Consider the following 14,932-nt stretch of genomic DNA (forward strand, 5'->3'; position numbering starts at 1 on the left):
ATGCATAGTGTCAAAACTATGCAAAATAATAGTAGAATGAAGATGTGATAAGAGAGTAACTACACCACCTCTACTAGCTTCATGTTGAGAGGAAAATGTAATGACATCTGGGAAAATGACATGTCATGCAGAAGAAAGCATGAAACCCACAATCTTAACTTCTTGCATATAGAGAAAATCTAAATTTCCAAGTCTATGATAGGTGTCATAGATATAGTACTTTTTGGAGAGGTCTGTGAGACCTCATACATTCCATGATAAAAAATTCACCAAAATTCTTCCATATCTTCCTCATCCTCAAGAGAGGAGTAGCTATTCTACAAGAAGGTTGAAACCTAGTTAAAGTTAGAAGGAAAATCTTCTGGATTGATGGCCTTACGTTTCAGCTTGAGTTTCTCAACATGTCTGGGAGGACTATGAGAATGTCTTGCATTATGAGATGCTATGGAAGAAGTAGCAAGAGGGGTTCAAACCAACCAAGGAATTAGCCTTGGAGGCCACCTTAATCCCCTATGAAATAGTAGGGTTTGAAACCTGGGAAATAATGGGGTTTGGTTCCAAAGACACTCCTTGTGTCTCTAAGCTGGCTAGGGTTTGTGTTCCTATTGAAATAGGAGGAACCATAAGGACTACCAAATATGACTATTTAGGAGCCAAGGGAGCCTTTTCCTTGCACCCTATAGTAGTTCATTCTTCTTTTTAACCTTTAGTTGGGTTTAAACCTAGGCACAACCAAAGTGCAATATCTAATCTTGTATTCCATTGGATACCATCTATAGCATGTGTTGGGTAGGTTCAAATAAAGCACTTTTTGAGAGAAGGTTTGAGCCCCAATTTGTATTTACATAGAATCTTTAATATCTTTGGAAAGATCAACCTTAACACAAACTCATTTATGAGGGTGAGCATTGAAAAATTGCTCATGTTCCTTTGTGATAACTTTACCAAGCATATTGGCAATAGAATCAATAAAATTCCAACAATGGCAAGGGTAGACCTGGAAACTCGACCCACATAGGAACCCTAAGCTTTTTGACATCAAAGACTTTGAAGTCTCATGGACATCATTAAAAAACAAGTAGGGAAGAACGCATAGACCAAGGACCATTGTTAAAAAGAATGTTTGCTTGCGAAGAGCTGGCAAAACAAAATTAAAAAAACCTTTGGTAAGTTTTTGCATAGTGTCAAGGCAAACTCCATGAGGAGTCCAACTCTTGTTAACCCAATCTCATAGGATAGGTTCAAGAGAAGTCATACCCACAAAATACCTTATTAAGTTATGTTGTTCTAACCAATCACAAGCAACATCAAACTCTTGTAAAGGAAGGATAATCTTAGGATTACCTCATGAAAAAAAATCAAGAAAAATTTGTGAGTCCATTTGTTTAGAGGAGGCACCATGGCTATCTGAAGTAGCAATGTTAACACCAATAATAATCACTAGGTCACCATTGGCCACGACCAGTATAACCTTGTTAGAAATTCTTTAGAATCTCTGAGGAGGGGTGGGTGAATCAGTTATTCAAGGTCCAAATGTCCTAATTATACCTTTTCACCAGGTAAAGTGAGCTCATTAAACTATTCATGCATCCAACCTTAAACTTTCCTACTTAGCAAGTTACTATAAAATCAACATGCAATAATAATGCATGAAGAATCAACATATAACATAGTGATTTATGTGGAAACACAATTTGGAAAAAATCTCTAGTAACATGCTACACAATTCTCACTCTTTTGAAGTGATGCCATGTGAAAGGCCTGCCTTGTTAAAGGCTACAACACATTGTTAAACGTGACCTATTTAAAGGATTTAACCACCCTATTAGAAGTGGGTCTAGTTAGAGGACTTTAGAACATTTACTTAGAATGCCATCCTATTAAAGGATTTACAACTGATTATTAAATCAATCTAAGTGCATGGGATTTTTCCCTAATTGATATAGTTGTTAGAGAGTAACAACAAGGGCTATTTCTTAGTGTATTTTTTTATTTTTCCTATTTTGCTAGGTTTTTCTTACACTTTTAATAATCTCGCTTAGGTTAATAAAGCATGTCTTATTAGGTGAATGGTTGTGAGTTGTCACCTTCCTACATGTGAGCATCCATTAGCTATCTTGGGAAGATACTTTGCTATCTTTAGGCCAATAGATGGTTGCTCCTCATTGGTTGGTGTTGCCACTTCCTCCCTCTTCCTAGCCTATATAAGCATGCTACCTGGCTTGTATTTGTATCTCTTGTTTTTGCATCCTCTTAATGCTATTTTTGCTTCCAGCATTTACATTACTCTCTTGGAGACTAACTCTATGATCATATTTTCATTTTGTATCATTTGCATTCATAGTTTAGATATTTATTCTTTGCACTAGTTTTCTGGGTTATTAATCTTTTCAGATTCTAATATGGTATCAGAGCTTTTCTATGTGCAAGAGTAGATTTTAGTTTCCTTATTTGAGAGATTCAGGGGGGGGGGGGGGCGCTAATCTATTTTATTGTAGTTTTTTGAAAAATGAAGTATGCTCTTCTCTTGCATCTTTGGATGATCTTGAGAATCAGAAAAGTTTTGACAAAAATAGTTTTTCTCTAGGGTTTCAATCTCAAATCTGATAACCAACTTGCATATTTGGAGTTCTCAATTAGTATTGCAGGTTCCAGCATGCCATTGATGGACTTAGGAAGCTGATCCAACATTTGCATGTCATATTTTTGTTGTTGGGGTTGTTTCTTGATTTTTGGAGCCATTTTTTCCTGTTAAAGGCGTCTAATTTACACTACAGCAACATCTTCTGTACATCAGCAAGAAAAACACTTTTTGAGAGTTTTGTTCGCAGCCCCAAAAAACCATTTGGGTATCTTTTAGTTTTTACATGCAAGTTGTATATTTTGCAGAATCGAGCATGCAACGCTATAGCCATACCCCTCTCCATTGGCAGTCGCAGATTTGAACGCAGTTTTCAAATGTCTCGTTCTTGCTCATATAGACTCTAATTTTGATGATTCTTGTTATGAAGTTGGCTATTTTTTTGTGCTCTATATTCATGCATGAATTCTTCAAAAATTGTAGATTCTTGGCTCTGACTGTGCACAATTCTCATTTTGGAAACTTTAGAGGATCATAATTTTCTCATACGACCTTGTATCCAGGTGATTCCTTTTTTGAAATTGTATGATTTTTTGAGTAGATCACAGTGGTGCTATTTATTTCCTTGATTATTGTGCCTAAGATACACTTTCAGCATATGCTCTTCATTAGGTTTTGTAATGCATTAAAATCAAGACCACTAAGTATTTCTTTCTAGTGGTAGTTGTAAATGCACTAAAATAAAGTGCCAAATCATATTTCTTTTTTTTTGTGGGGGGGGGGGGGGGGGGGGGGAGGTTCTTTGATTGAGTAAAAAGGGGGGGGCATTGTCATGGCTGGCTTCTCTTCTTTTTAGCATTTCTTCTCTGCATTTCTTCATCATGGATCAAACAAATATGCCCATCCTAACTCCATACAATTACTTTGAGGGAAAATAACACATCACAATTCACTTAAAGAAAACTGGATTAAAGAAATTGAACCTGCTAAAGATGAAGATAAGCCTAAGTGGTTTAACAAATGTGATGAGGCATATGAAACATTGTGTTTGTCTGTTTCTCCTGACTTGCTATTTCACATTGAGTCTTTGGATACACCAAATGAAGTATGGACAAAGCTAGAAAAACTATTTGGTACAAAAGATTCAATGAGGGGTCATATGTTGGAAAATGAATTAATTATTTTAAGTCCAGGAAATTTCAACACAATCCAAGATTTCTTCATCAAATTGAAGTCACTAAGGCTGCAGTTAAAGCAATGTGGAATTGAAAAGAAAGATGAACAACTGATTCTTAGTATTCTCTCTATGCTAAGTTCAGAATATTATGTGTTTGTCTTTACCTTCTATGCTACTAAGGGTGCACTTGGTACTCAATTCACCATGCCATCTTTAGATGATTTTGCTGTCAATCTCACTCGATAATAGGACAAGCTAATCCGGATGGGCACTCTTACATCCTCTAAGTCACATGCCTTGGCTGCCAACCAAGGCACAAAAGAACAAAAAGGACAAAGTAGTAACAAAAATAGTAAGGAAAAGAAACAAAAGAATAGCAAGGAGAAGAAGGATCAGATACCAGTTTCTTCAAAAGCAACTATTGATACACCATCTTCTAAGGGCAATAAGCCTAAGAAAGAAAAGGTTAAATGTGCCTATTGTAAAAGACCCGGTCATGGTGAACATAAATTTTTGAGGAAACAAATTGATCACTTGATAGACATTCTTGAGAAGAATAATATTAGTGTTCCTGAGTCTATCAAGCAAAGTTCCAATGAAGAGTCTAACAAGGCAAAAGAAAAAAACAAAGGGAAAGGAAAGAGCAAGGCTCTTGTTGTAGTTGCTTCCTCACCATCCACTTGGGTTCTTGATTCGGGTGCTTCACACCACATGGCTTCATCTAAGGAAGAAATTGCATCCTTGGAGCCATGTACTATGCCTTCTATTTTGATGGGTGATGACACTCTTGTTGAGGTGTGTGGGAGAGGTTCTGTTGATGTGGGAGATGACACATTCCATGATGTTCCTTATGTACCCTCATTTTCAACTAATCTCCTATCGATATACCAGACCACTCATACAGGTTTAGGCAAGCCGGTTGATTTCACCCCTAGTTTAGTGGAGATATGTGAGTTGCACAATGATTCTACAGTTGCAGTTGGCAGAGTAGATCATTAGTCATGACTCTATATGTTTTCTCACTTTTTTCTTGATCCTCCTTTGACTGTTTCTCTCTCACTCTAATGATGTGAATAGATTATGGCATGAGTGGTTTGGCCATATTAACTTCCACTACTTGCGTCAGCTTAACTAGCAGAGCATGGTCAAAGGATTTCCTTCTACTTTGACATTGGAGTCACGTGGAATACATGATAGATCTTCTAATGGGTCAGATTCACTTGAGCAGTCTTCTACCTCCACTTCTGATGCAGAGAGTGATTAAGAGGACTCACCTCCTTCCTCTCCTAGTCATCATTCATAGGTTGATGATTCTCCTCTAGATTCTCCATCTTTTGGTCCACTTTGGGCTAGACAGACCTTGTAGTTTACAGGTGATTGGGTTGGAGATCCATCAAACACCAAGCAGACTCATTCACAATTCTAGGATGCTCTGCATATCTTCATTGCTACTGCCTCAAATCCATAGTCTTTTCATGAGGCTTCTGGTATTTCTGAGTGGGATACAACTATGTAGAAAGAGTATAGTTCCTTGATGAGGAACCACACTTGAGATCTTGTCCCTTTTCCTAAGGGAAGAAAACTTGTTCGATGTAAGTGGATCTACCGGACAAAATTTGCAAGCTTTTATGGGGGTGTGGGATGCTTCATCTTTTGGGGGTCCTCTTCCTCTCACTTGGAGTCCTAATTTTCTTTGGGGAGTCTCTTTTCTCTCTCTTTTGGGGGAATTTTATGTAGGTGGGTACCTAATCAGGCTTGACTTGTTGGGACCCATTTCTACATCCACCTAAGCTTCGCTTATGGGGGGTGTTACTGTAGTTTTTTATTTTTTCTATTTTGCTAGGTTTTTCCTACACTTTTAACAATCTCGCTTAGGTTAATAAAGTATGTCTTATTAGGTGAATGTTTGTGAGGTGTCACCTTCCTACATGTGAGCATCCATTAGCTATCTTGGAAAGATACTTTGCTATCTTTAGGCCAATAGATGGTTGCTCCTCATTGGTTGGTGTTGCCACCTCCTCCCTCTTCCTAGCCTATATAACCATGCTACCTGGCTTGTATTTGTATCTCTTATTTTTGCATCTTCTTAATGCTATTTTTCTTCTAGCATTTGCATTACTGTCTTGGAGACTAACTCTATGATGCTATTTTGGTTTTGTATCATTTGCATTCATAGTTTAGATATTTATTTTTTGCACTAGTTTTCTAGGTTATTAATCTTTTCAGATTCTAACACTATTGACTTGATACAACACACAACTTAACTTGTAGATTTCAAATCTTAGTTCAGCTCTCAAATTTACCAAGCTTTTAGTCTCTACAACTCTAAGAGCTTTTCCTCCTTTCAAGCTTTGTCTCCTTGAGTCTTCATTCTTGATGTACTAGTGCAATTTCCTATATGGCCAATTATTGAAGCAGAGTCTCTATGCTCTATTCTTCCTTCTCAATGCCTTCTCCTTGACACCCTTCAACCACTTCACAAGTTGGCATCCTAGCAACTCTTGCTTCTTGACTTGTGACTCCTTAAATAGAAGTCTATAAAGATTTTCCCACTCTAATATTCACACTTTTAAATTTTGATCATATGGATTAGGTAGGATTCAATGAATCTACCCTTAATCTTATTTCCTTCTAGAAACATCATGAAAAATCCTCCTATATTCACCCAAAAAAAGGTTTATTTAAAATTTTGTGCCTCCATCTGGTTCACAAAATTGAAGGTAACAAACTTGTTGGCTGAAATTTGGTGAATCTTTGAGTTTTCAAATAATGCAGTATCTTGGCACTATTGAAATTTTGGTGCTTGATACATACTATGTTGCTCAGCACTAACTATATTTTACTGATCTTCAGCACCTACTATGGATTCACTCAAGATCCACTAAGTTTTTCTAATGCTTGGTACCTATTACTTGCTTTGCACCTGAACTTTCTTGGCTCCTCTTGTTTCACTTGACACACACTAGATTTTGCATTAGCTCGACACTAATTGAAAATCTACTCGGCATGAACTAGCTTGCTCGAGACCCACTAATGAAGTTAGTCAAGCTGTATCGACAACCTTCCTACAACTTATTCTTCTAAAGTTTCTAAGTGTGGCCATCCTCTATATCTTCAAGTATATTGTCAGTACATCATTTTACCAATGTCTTAACTGATTCTTGTACATAATTACAAAACCATAACTCAACCTTTCCCTTAGGTGCTTTTGTTACATCTTATTGATTAAATCCTCTTCATCAATCAACTAAGTGATAATAGTTGGATCTTATAAGAAATTGTCATTCTAGCAAATAGCAAGTTTGACATCAATGACTAAACAATGATTGAAAACATTCTTTATAAACAATCTCCCTCTTTGCAAACAATCTTTCTTCTTTAACATTGATCTTTTCAATCAAATTTTCAAAAATCTCCCTCTTTGGCATTGATTACAAACCAAACTGATCAACCAAGTTATCAAAAGGCTAACTAGGTTAAAATAGTAAAACAAATGCTAAAAAGAAATTGTGTTACCATTGATATTTTCATCAGCTTTCATATCTCCCTCTTTGTTGATACATTGTCTTTCCTATTTGTTCTACTTCCTCTCTAATCTGCTATCCTAATTTCTTTTTTTCTGCTTCTTTCTCTTAGCTATTGTTTCCTTTCTCTTTCCTTTTTGATATTTCTTCTCCCTTTGCATGACTAATCAATTCCTATATGACCCCCTCTTTTTTATAGCTTACTACTTTGATCAATGCTGCTCTTCTAAAATACTATTTCTCCATCTCACATTTTGTTCCCTTAAATGTGTCATTTCTCCCTCTACACATTATTTCTTCCTTTGTATGTATTGATCATTTTCTACTATTCTGGTATCAGTCTCCCTTTCTCCATTTTATTTTGTAGATTTGATCAATTTTTTCTATTTCTCCCTCTTTGACAACAATGCCAAAGACATACTCTTTCAACATCTTAACATGCAAAGTGTACCATTTGAAAGAACTCCAATTTCTTCCTCTATCACCTTACTTGTGACTTTTTTTTCAATTTCAATAATTTGGCTACTTTAGGAAAAAACCTAAAGTAAGTATCCTCTACATCAATTTATAACATTTTAACAATCAACTCATTTGATGTAGGGCAGTTTTGTTGTTACTCAAGTAGCCTTAGATAGGGGTATTACCCCTAACTTACCTCTTAGATACTCAAATGCATCTCTAGGTAATTCTTTTGTGAAGAAGTTAGTAATTTGTTCCTTTGAACTGACATATTCCATCCTCACTTGCTTGTCTTTCATCAATTCTCTTACATAGTGATACTTAATTGCAATATGCTTTATTTTTGCAGGCATCACAAGATTCTTTGATCTGTTGATGGTACTAGTGTTATCACAATAAAGTATCATAGGTTCAGATACCTCTTCCCTCATACATTGCAACAAATGTTTGATCCATACAATATTGGTGTAGTTGATAGCAGCAACAACATACTCAACTTTATGTTTTGCTAGTCCAAATGACTTTCATTTCACCTAAGAAAAATGCTCTTCCACTGGTGCCTTTTTTGTCATCAATATTACCTCCCCAATCTACATTAGTATAGGCTTTCAACTCAAAATTTGCACTCCTCTTGTAGTATAATCCAAAGTCATTAGTTCCTTTTAGGTACCTCAATATTCTTTTTATTTCCATAAGATGATTTTATCTTGGGTTTGCAAAATATTCGGCCACTATTCCAACAACTAATGCAATGTCTAGTCTACTATGTACAACATTGTATAACTTTCTAATTATTAATTTATACATTGTCAGATTTACTTCAGTTGACTCATCATTTTTGGATAACTTATGTCCTGTTACCATTGGTGTACTGGCTGGTTTTGAATCTTCTAAGCTAAATGTCTTGAGTATCTCCTTGATGTATTTTGATTGGGTCACAAATATGCCATGTTTTAGTTGATGTACTTGCAATCCAACAAAGAATTTGACTTCTCCAAAAATTGACATCTCAAACTCATGTTTCATTTGATCAGAAAAATCTTTGCATAGGGCATCTTTTCCTCCAAATATTATGTCAGCAACAAAGATTTTAGATATTAGAATATCTTTACCTTTCTCTACCTTAATATATAGGTTTTCGTTGTCATTTATTCTCTCAAATTCTATCTTCACAAGATATTTTTGCAGTCTCTCATACCATGCTCTAGGTGCTTGCTTCAAACCATAGAGTTCTTTATGCACTTTGCAAAGCATATCCTTATTGCTGTCATCAACAAATTTCTCTAGTTTTTCTATGTAGACTTCCTCTTCTAGTATACCATTCAAAAAAGTAGATTTTACATCCATTTGGTAGACTTAAAAACCTTTGTAAGCAACATATGCAATAGTGTTCTTACTCCTTACATCCTTGCAATAGAGGAAAATGTTTCCCCATAATCTAGTCCTTCTTCTTGTGTGTAGCCTTTGTAGACTATTCTGGCCTTATTTCTTGCGATCTCACCATTCTCATCTAGCTTGTTCCTAAAAATCTATTTGGTACCAATCACATTTTTGCTAGCTAGTCTAAGAATTAAGTTCTAGTTTTTGTTCTTCTCTATCTGATCTATCTCTTCTTCCATAGCCTTTTGCCAATTATCATCTTGTAGTGCATCTTTCACTATTTTGGGTTCAATCTTTCTCAGTAGCCATGATTCATTCCTTAGTCTATTCCTTGTTATTTTTCTAGCTTCCTTGTCACCAATGATTTGTTCTACAAGGTGATGTCTCTTCACATACTTGTATAGTCTTGGTTTTGTCCTTCTTTTGATGTTTGTTCTTTCAACTTTAGAGTGACTATGCACATCTCTTTCTGATATTTTACCATCTCTTTCATGTGTACTGATTTCAGAATTAGAATGTGCATTTTCTTCATTTTACAACTCATCTTTTTAATGTAGCTTAGAATTTATAGGTTATGACTCAAATGATACTGAAACTTGTTGTTGATTCCCAAATTGATTGGCAGCTTCCTCTTCAACAAGCATTCCTTCATAGAAGTATATAAAGGATTTGTACTCTTTTGGTTTCTTACTTGCATCAACCTAAGCTTCTGCATGCTCATCAAAATTTACATTTGTACTCTCCACAATCTTGTTAGTGTTAGTATTCAAATAGTTGTATACTTTACTTTTAGTGGAGACCCAAAGAATATGCCTTCATCACTTTTTGAATCAAACTTGTCATTTCTTGTATCTTTACGAATATAGCATCTACAAGAAAACACTTTGAAATGTTTTACATTGGGTGAGTGACCATACCATAATTGAAAAGGTGTTGCATTTGTACCTTTTTTGACTTGAACTTATTGGGAAATATGGTTAATAGTAAGCATTTTTGGGTTTGATCATCACTTGTTCACTAATTTTCTAAAAGTAAAAAGGGCAAAGGTGGGGGTAGGGGAGTAAGTTTACTGGTGTGGAATTTTTTGAGGGTGCATATAGTATAATAACACATATAATGCTCTGGTTAAAATCCAAATTGTTTTTTATGTGATTATTCAAATGCAAGCTTATTTTGAGCACCAATTTTTCGATGTGGACAAGACAAAACATATAAAGACTAGAATTAGGACATAGGAATTTAATTGAAGAATGTTGTTGGAAATTCAAAAGAAAATTTTTGATCATTCAAATCCAAGTCAATTTGGGTCACTAACTTTTTGACGTGGGCTAGACAAAGGGATGCACAAACTAGAATGAGGATAATTGAATTTAATTGAAAGATATTGGCAGCAAGACCATTTCAACTTTTGCTAGTAACTAGCTTGAGAAATTTGCAACATTGTTTTAACCTTCCATTCTGCTTGAAAGTGGAAAGATGTTTATGTTATGTGTTGTCTAAAAGAAAATAATCTTCTAAAGTGGAAAGGTTTTTGTGAAACACATTACTAAAGGTTGAAAAGTAAAAAAATGACAATTGCACCAAAGGCAAAAGTCCCACTTGAGGTGGAAAAGTGATAATGTGGTAACATCCCTAAAAGTGGAATATTCCTATGTGATCACTAGCCAAATTTAAATAACATGTGTCTACAACAAACATAATTCTTTTCTAGGTACAACAATTCAAGACAACAAAAAATTCACAATTAATTTTATTATTTTTAGTACATCATTACACTAATATTTTAGGTTATTGTATATTTAGAACAATTTATAACAATATCAAGGAAAATAATAGGAGTAAAATACTTTTGAATATATCGTACACTTAAATCTAATAATTCTAGTTTTACTAATAGATAGTTTTACTTTCATATATAAGCGCAATACACAAATATTCATTTATAAATATAATAGACCCTTAACTAAAAAGTTCATATATTTCACATAAATTGATTTTCATATCAAACAAATATTAATAATAAAGCTAATATATTCAACATTATTGCTAGAAAGCTTTTCTAAATAATTATATTTAGAATATCTAAACTAATTCCTATTGAAAAACAATTGTCCCTAAAATTCTAAACACCCCATGTGCAACACTAGTCTCTCATGTGAAATGTGTACCTTATGCAATTAATATAAATTCTCTTTTATATGCAACTCAAAATCCAATATCTTTTACAACTCTCTACCAACTTGTAAGGTCACTTTCAATTGAATGCCCATATTTTATCTGCACTACAAGTCATGATGAAGTTCATTCGAAGTAAAATTTTATGGTGGAATTCCATTCCAAAGTAAAGATTTATGTTTGATCACATGAATTTACAGCTCATGTGTTTGAATCAGCTCCATAGAAGTTTCTAAGAATATCAAAAAACTTGCCCACTATTCTTGTAAGCTGTGATGAGTGCATCAAATCTAGTAATTGTTTCTACGTAGACATTTCCATGGTTTTTTTCAATAGTTTATTTGTTATGATCTTTGTTCGGTGCAAAATATCTTGTTTGTGAGAAAAGTGATTTGGAATAGTTGTAATCATTCCCAAGGCTTTTGGGCACTAGTAAGTATGACTAGCTAAGTTTGAAAGAAATGGCATTTCCTAATTTGGGCAACAATAGAAAGGGTTTTTTGTAGAGCATGGTGTATTCTCATCATACTCCACACTTGCCTAATTTTATGCTTTATTAATTGCACACCTTGTCAATCTCTACACCCAATTTCATTCAAGTGATTGCAATACTGGATTTTATTGCTGATGGTGCACCCAATTCCATATAAGCAATTGGGATACTGGACTATATTGCTGATGATGTTATGCCCAAGTGGCTTGTATAGTGTTGGATGTGCATTGTTGTATTGGACATACTAGGCAGTGTCTTGTGGATTTTTGAGGTGTAATTTGTGAAGATCGAAGGGTATGGTTCTAGGATCCAAAATTTTATATACATTCGTATGGATAATTTTTTAGCACTTTCTATTTGAACAAATTAATGGAAATGGAAATTTATAGTCGTATTATTTTGCTTCATAATTTGGTAGCTTTTGGATTGGAATTTTTATATTTGTCTTTTTTTAAGCACAATTTGAAAACCCAAATGACTCATGTGTGAAATGGTAATGAAGATTCTGTGTAAAATAATTCAATTATTGCAATGAAGAAGCCATAACAAATAACATGTTTCAATTCTAGTATTGGCAATTTTGAAGGAATTTTAAGTTGACAGGTTGCAAGTATCTTGATATTTTATTTGCAAACTTGAATTCTACACTAAATCTCAATGTTACAACATGTTAAGTTTTTTTTTAAAGAAATGCTATTCAATTTTAAGATATGCAAGCACCAAAATCTTTACAAGTTACATGTTTTTCATTGCTCTTTCTATAATTCTAAAAGTCTACACAACATGTTTTTCATTGCCGTATCTACAATTCTGAAAGGCAAGGACTCCAGATCTGCTAAGAGCTCTTGTTTGAGTTTATGCTCTTGAAGTTTATACCACAAGAGTTTTCTTTTGTTTTTTATTGTTTTCGATAATAATAGCAATTGAAAATAGGTGACTAGCCCAATAGAAACAATGATAGTGAAACAAATACTATCAGATGAAATACACCTCATTGAGTAAGATCATAAAAAACCCACTAGTGACCCATTAAAATTGAAAATTAGTAACTAAATGAGTTGTCTAATATGTTATCAAAATTATTATAGTTATCCAAAACATACTAATAGCAGTAAGAATAATGAAACAAAATAAACTAATAGTATTAAATTCCATAAACAAATTTTTCATAAGGGCTATGTAGGGCTAGACGCTAACTGTCATAAAAATAAATATTGAAACTGAATAAGACCAAGCCATTATACTTTCTTTTTATTAGGAGGAGTTTTTACCAAACAATATGTCTAGCTAGGTATCTGATAGATCTTTTAAAGTCTCTTAAAACTCTCATCCTCCTCCTCCATCTTACCTCCAATCTTCTCCTTATGAAGAAGATGGAGATTGATTGCCACCAAATGCATGTTAGTTTGTGGTGACTAATCAGAGAAGTACTGTACATACTTCATAAATTCTTTTAGATTTGGGGAATCACCCCCCAAAAAAAAATTGAACTACTATTCACCAATGTTCGGTTAATATCTGCCAATTAGTTATTTCTTATATTCAACAATCTATGGCCGGCATGCTATAATTAGTTTTAACCCTAAAGTGGAAAGGGCTTAGGGTTAGGGGTGTGATGCCAAAATTGGTTCTTGTAGTGGTATTGAGTTGTAAGAGATTACATATTGTAATTAGATTGTGATTACTGAATCATAATAATATTGGACTTTCTATTTGGAAAATGTAGCCCAAGGTTAGGGAGAACCACGTTAAATCTTGGAGTCTTGTGTTCTTTTCTATGTGATCTATTATTTTTTCATTTTTTTTATTTTGCATGTAATTGTTATTTCAGTTTGAGAGTTGATCCTAACAATGGATGACCTTTAGAACAAACTCCACTAGAGTGTTGAATCTTAGGTTCAAATGAATCAATGGGTTCTTTTGTACTAGTCCTCTAGAGTGAGGAATTTATTTGATTAAGTAGTAGATGTTGGTCTAGGGGCCCAAAAGGTTCTCTCTATTAAATCCACCTCTCAACTGAACCAAATCTTTGCCAGCCTTAAAGAAGTTGTTCTTTCTTGTCTCATATACAACTTTACTCACCATTTTTCACTTCTTTTCCTTCGAAGAAAAGATTAGTAGCTTGAGATATACTTCATCATTAATCTCAAAAAAATACCATCAATGGCCACCTTTTGGTCATTCCAAGAGTTAACCAACTGCATAGACATTAGCTTATTATACACTTCAAAGGCATTCATGAATGACAAAAAAGTACCTTCAATATAGTCACATTCTTTCTTGCTCCATTCACTTTTAATGTTCTAGGATTTGATTATGTCTCTTTCCCCATTCACATCAATCATAAACACATTCTCCTGTATTTATTCTATGATGAAAACCTTTTTGTAACAATAAAAATTGTTAAACTATTCAAGTCTAGTGAAAGGGTTAAAGTGACAATCCTTCCAAAGTTCTAATGTTGTATATTATTATTAGTCCCTATCATAGGTAGGAGACTACAGTTTTTGGGTGTTAGTTTGAAATTAATCTATGTTTTGGGAATAATGTTTTCAATTTTATTCTATGGTTTTAGTTGTAGTTTTTATTAAACTTATTTTTCTCTTCTTCTTTTTATTCCTTTTTTCTAATTGGTGGTTTATGTTTTTCTCATTGGTCTTTTAATTTTTGTGTCCTAAAAATTTAGAGAAAATAAATTCTTGACATAGCATTTCTACTTTCTTTTAACATGCCTAGTTATTATTTTGACAGTTTGCATACATGCCTAGATTGCATGTCTAACACCTCATATTTAAGTACTGTGTATGTGGAAATGGTGGTACATCATGACAAGAGGTGAGAAGACAGCCATGATGAATAAAAGTGGCATTATCTGAAGGCATTAAGAATACTAAATCTCCTTTTCCAATTTAAAGCTAAACAAGATTCTTCCTGCATATTTCATGCACTCTAAGTTGAGCTTTTCCCCAATTTCCATTTCTCATTTTCAAAACCTCTAGTTGCTGATCCTTATCATTATAACCTCTTTCCCCCCCAAACTAGGGCATCTTAGTTCAAAGGCCATCTATTTTTACAACTCCACCCACTATAACACTGACACCAATGGCTTTAATTTTTAAACTATCATTTTGTACAATATTGCC

This window comes from Cupressus sempervirens, chromosome 4 (assembly GCF_028749045.1).
Source record: "Cupressus sempervirens isolate cs-2001-9-10 chromosome 4, ASM2874904v1, whole genome shotgun sequence".
Lineage (NCBI taxonomy): Eukaryota > Viridiplantae > Streptophyta > Pinopsida > Cupressales > Cupressaceae > Cupressus > Cupressus sempervirens.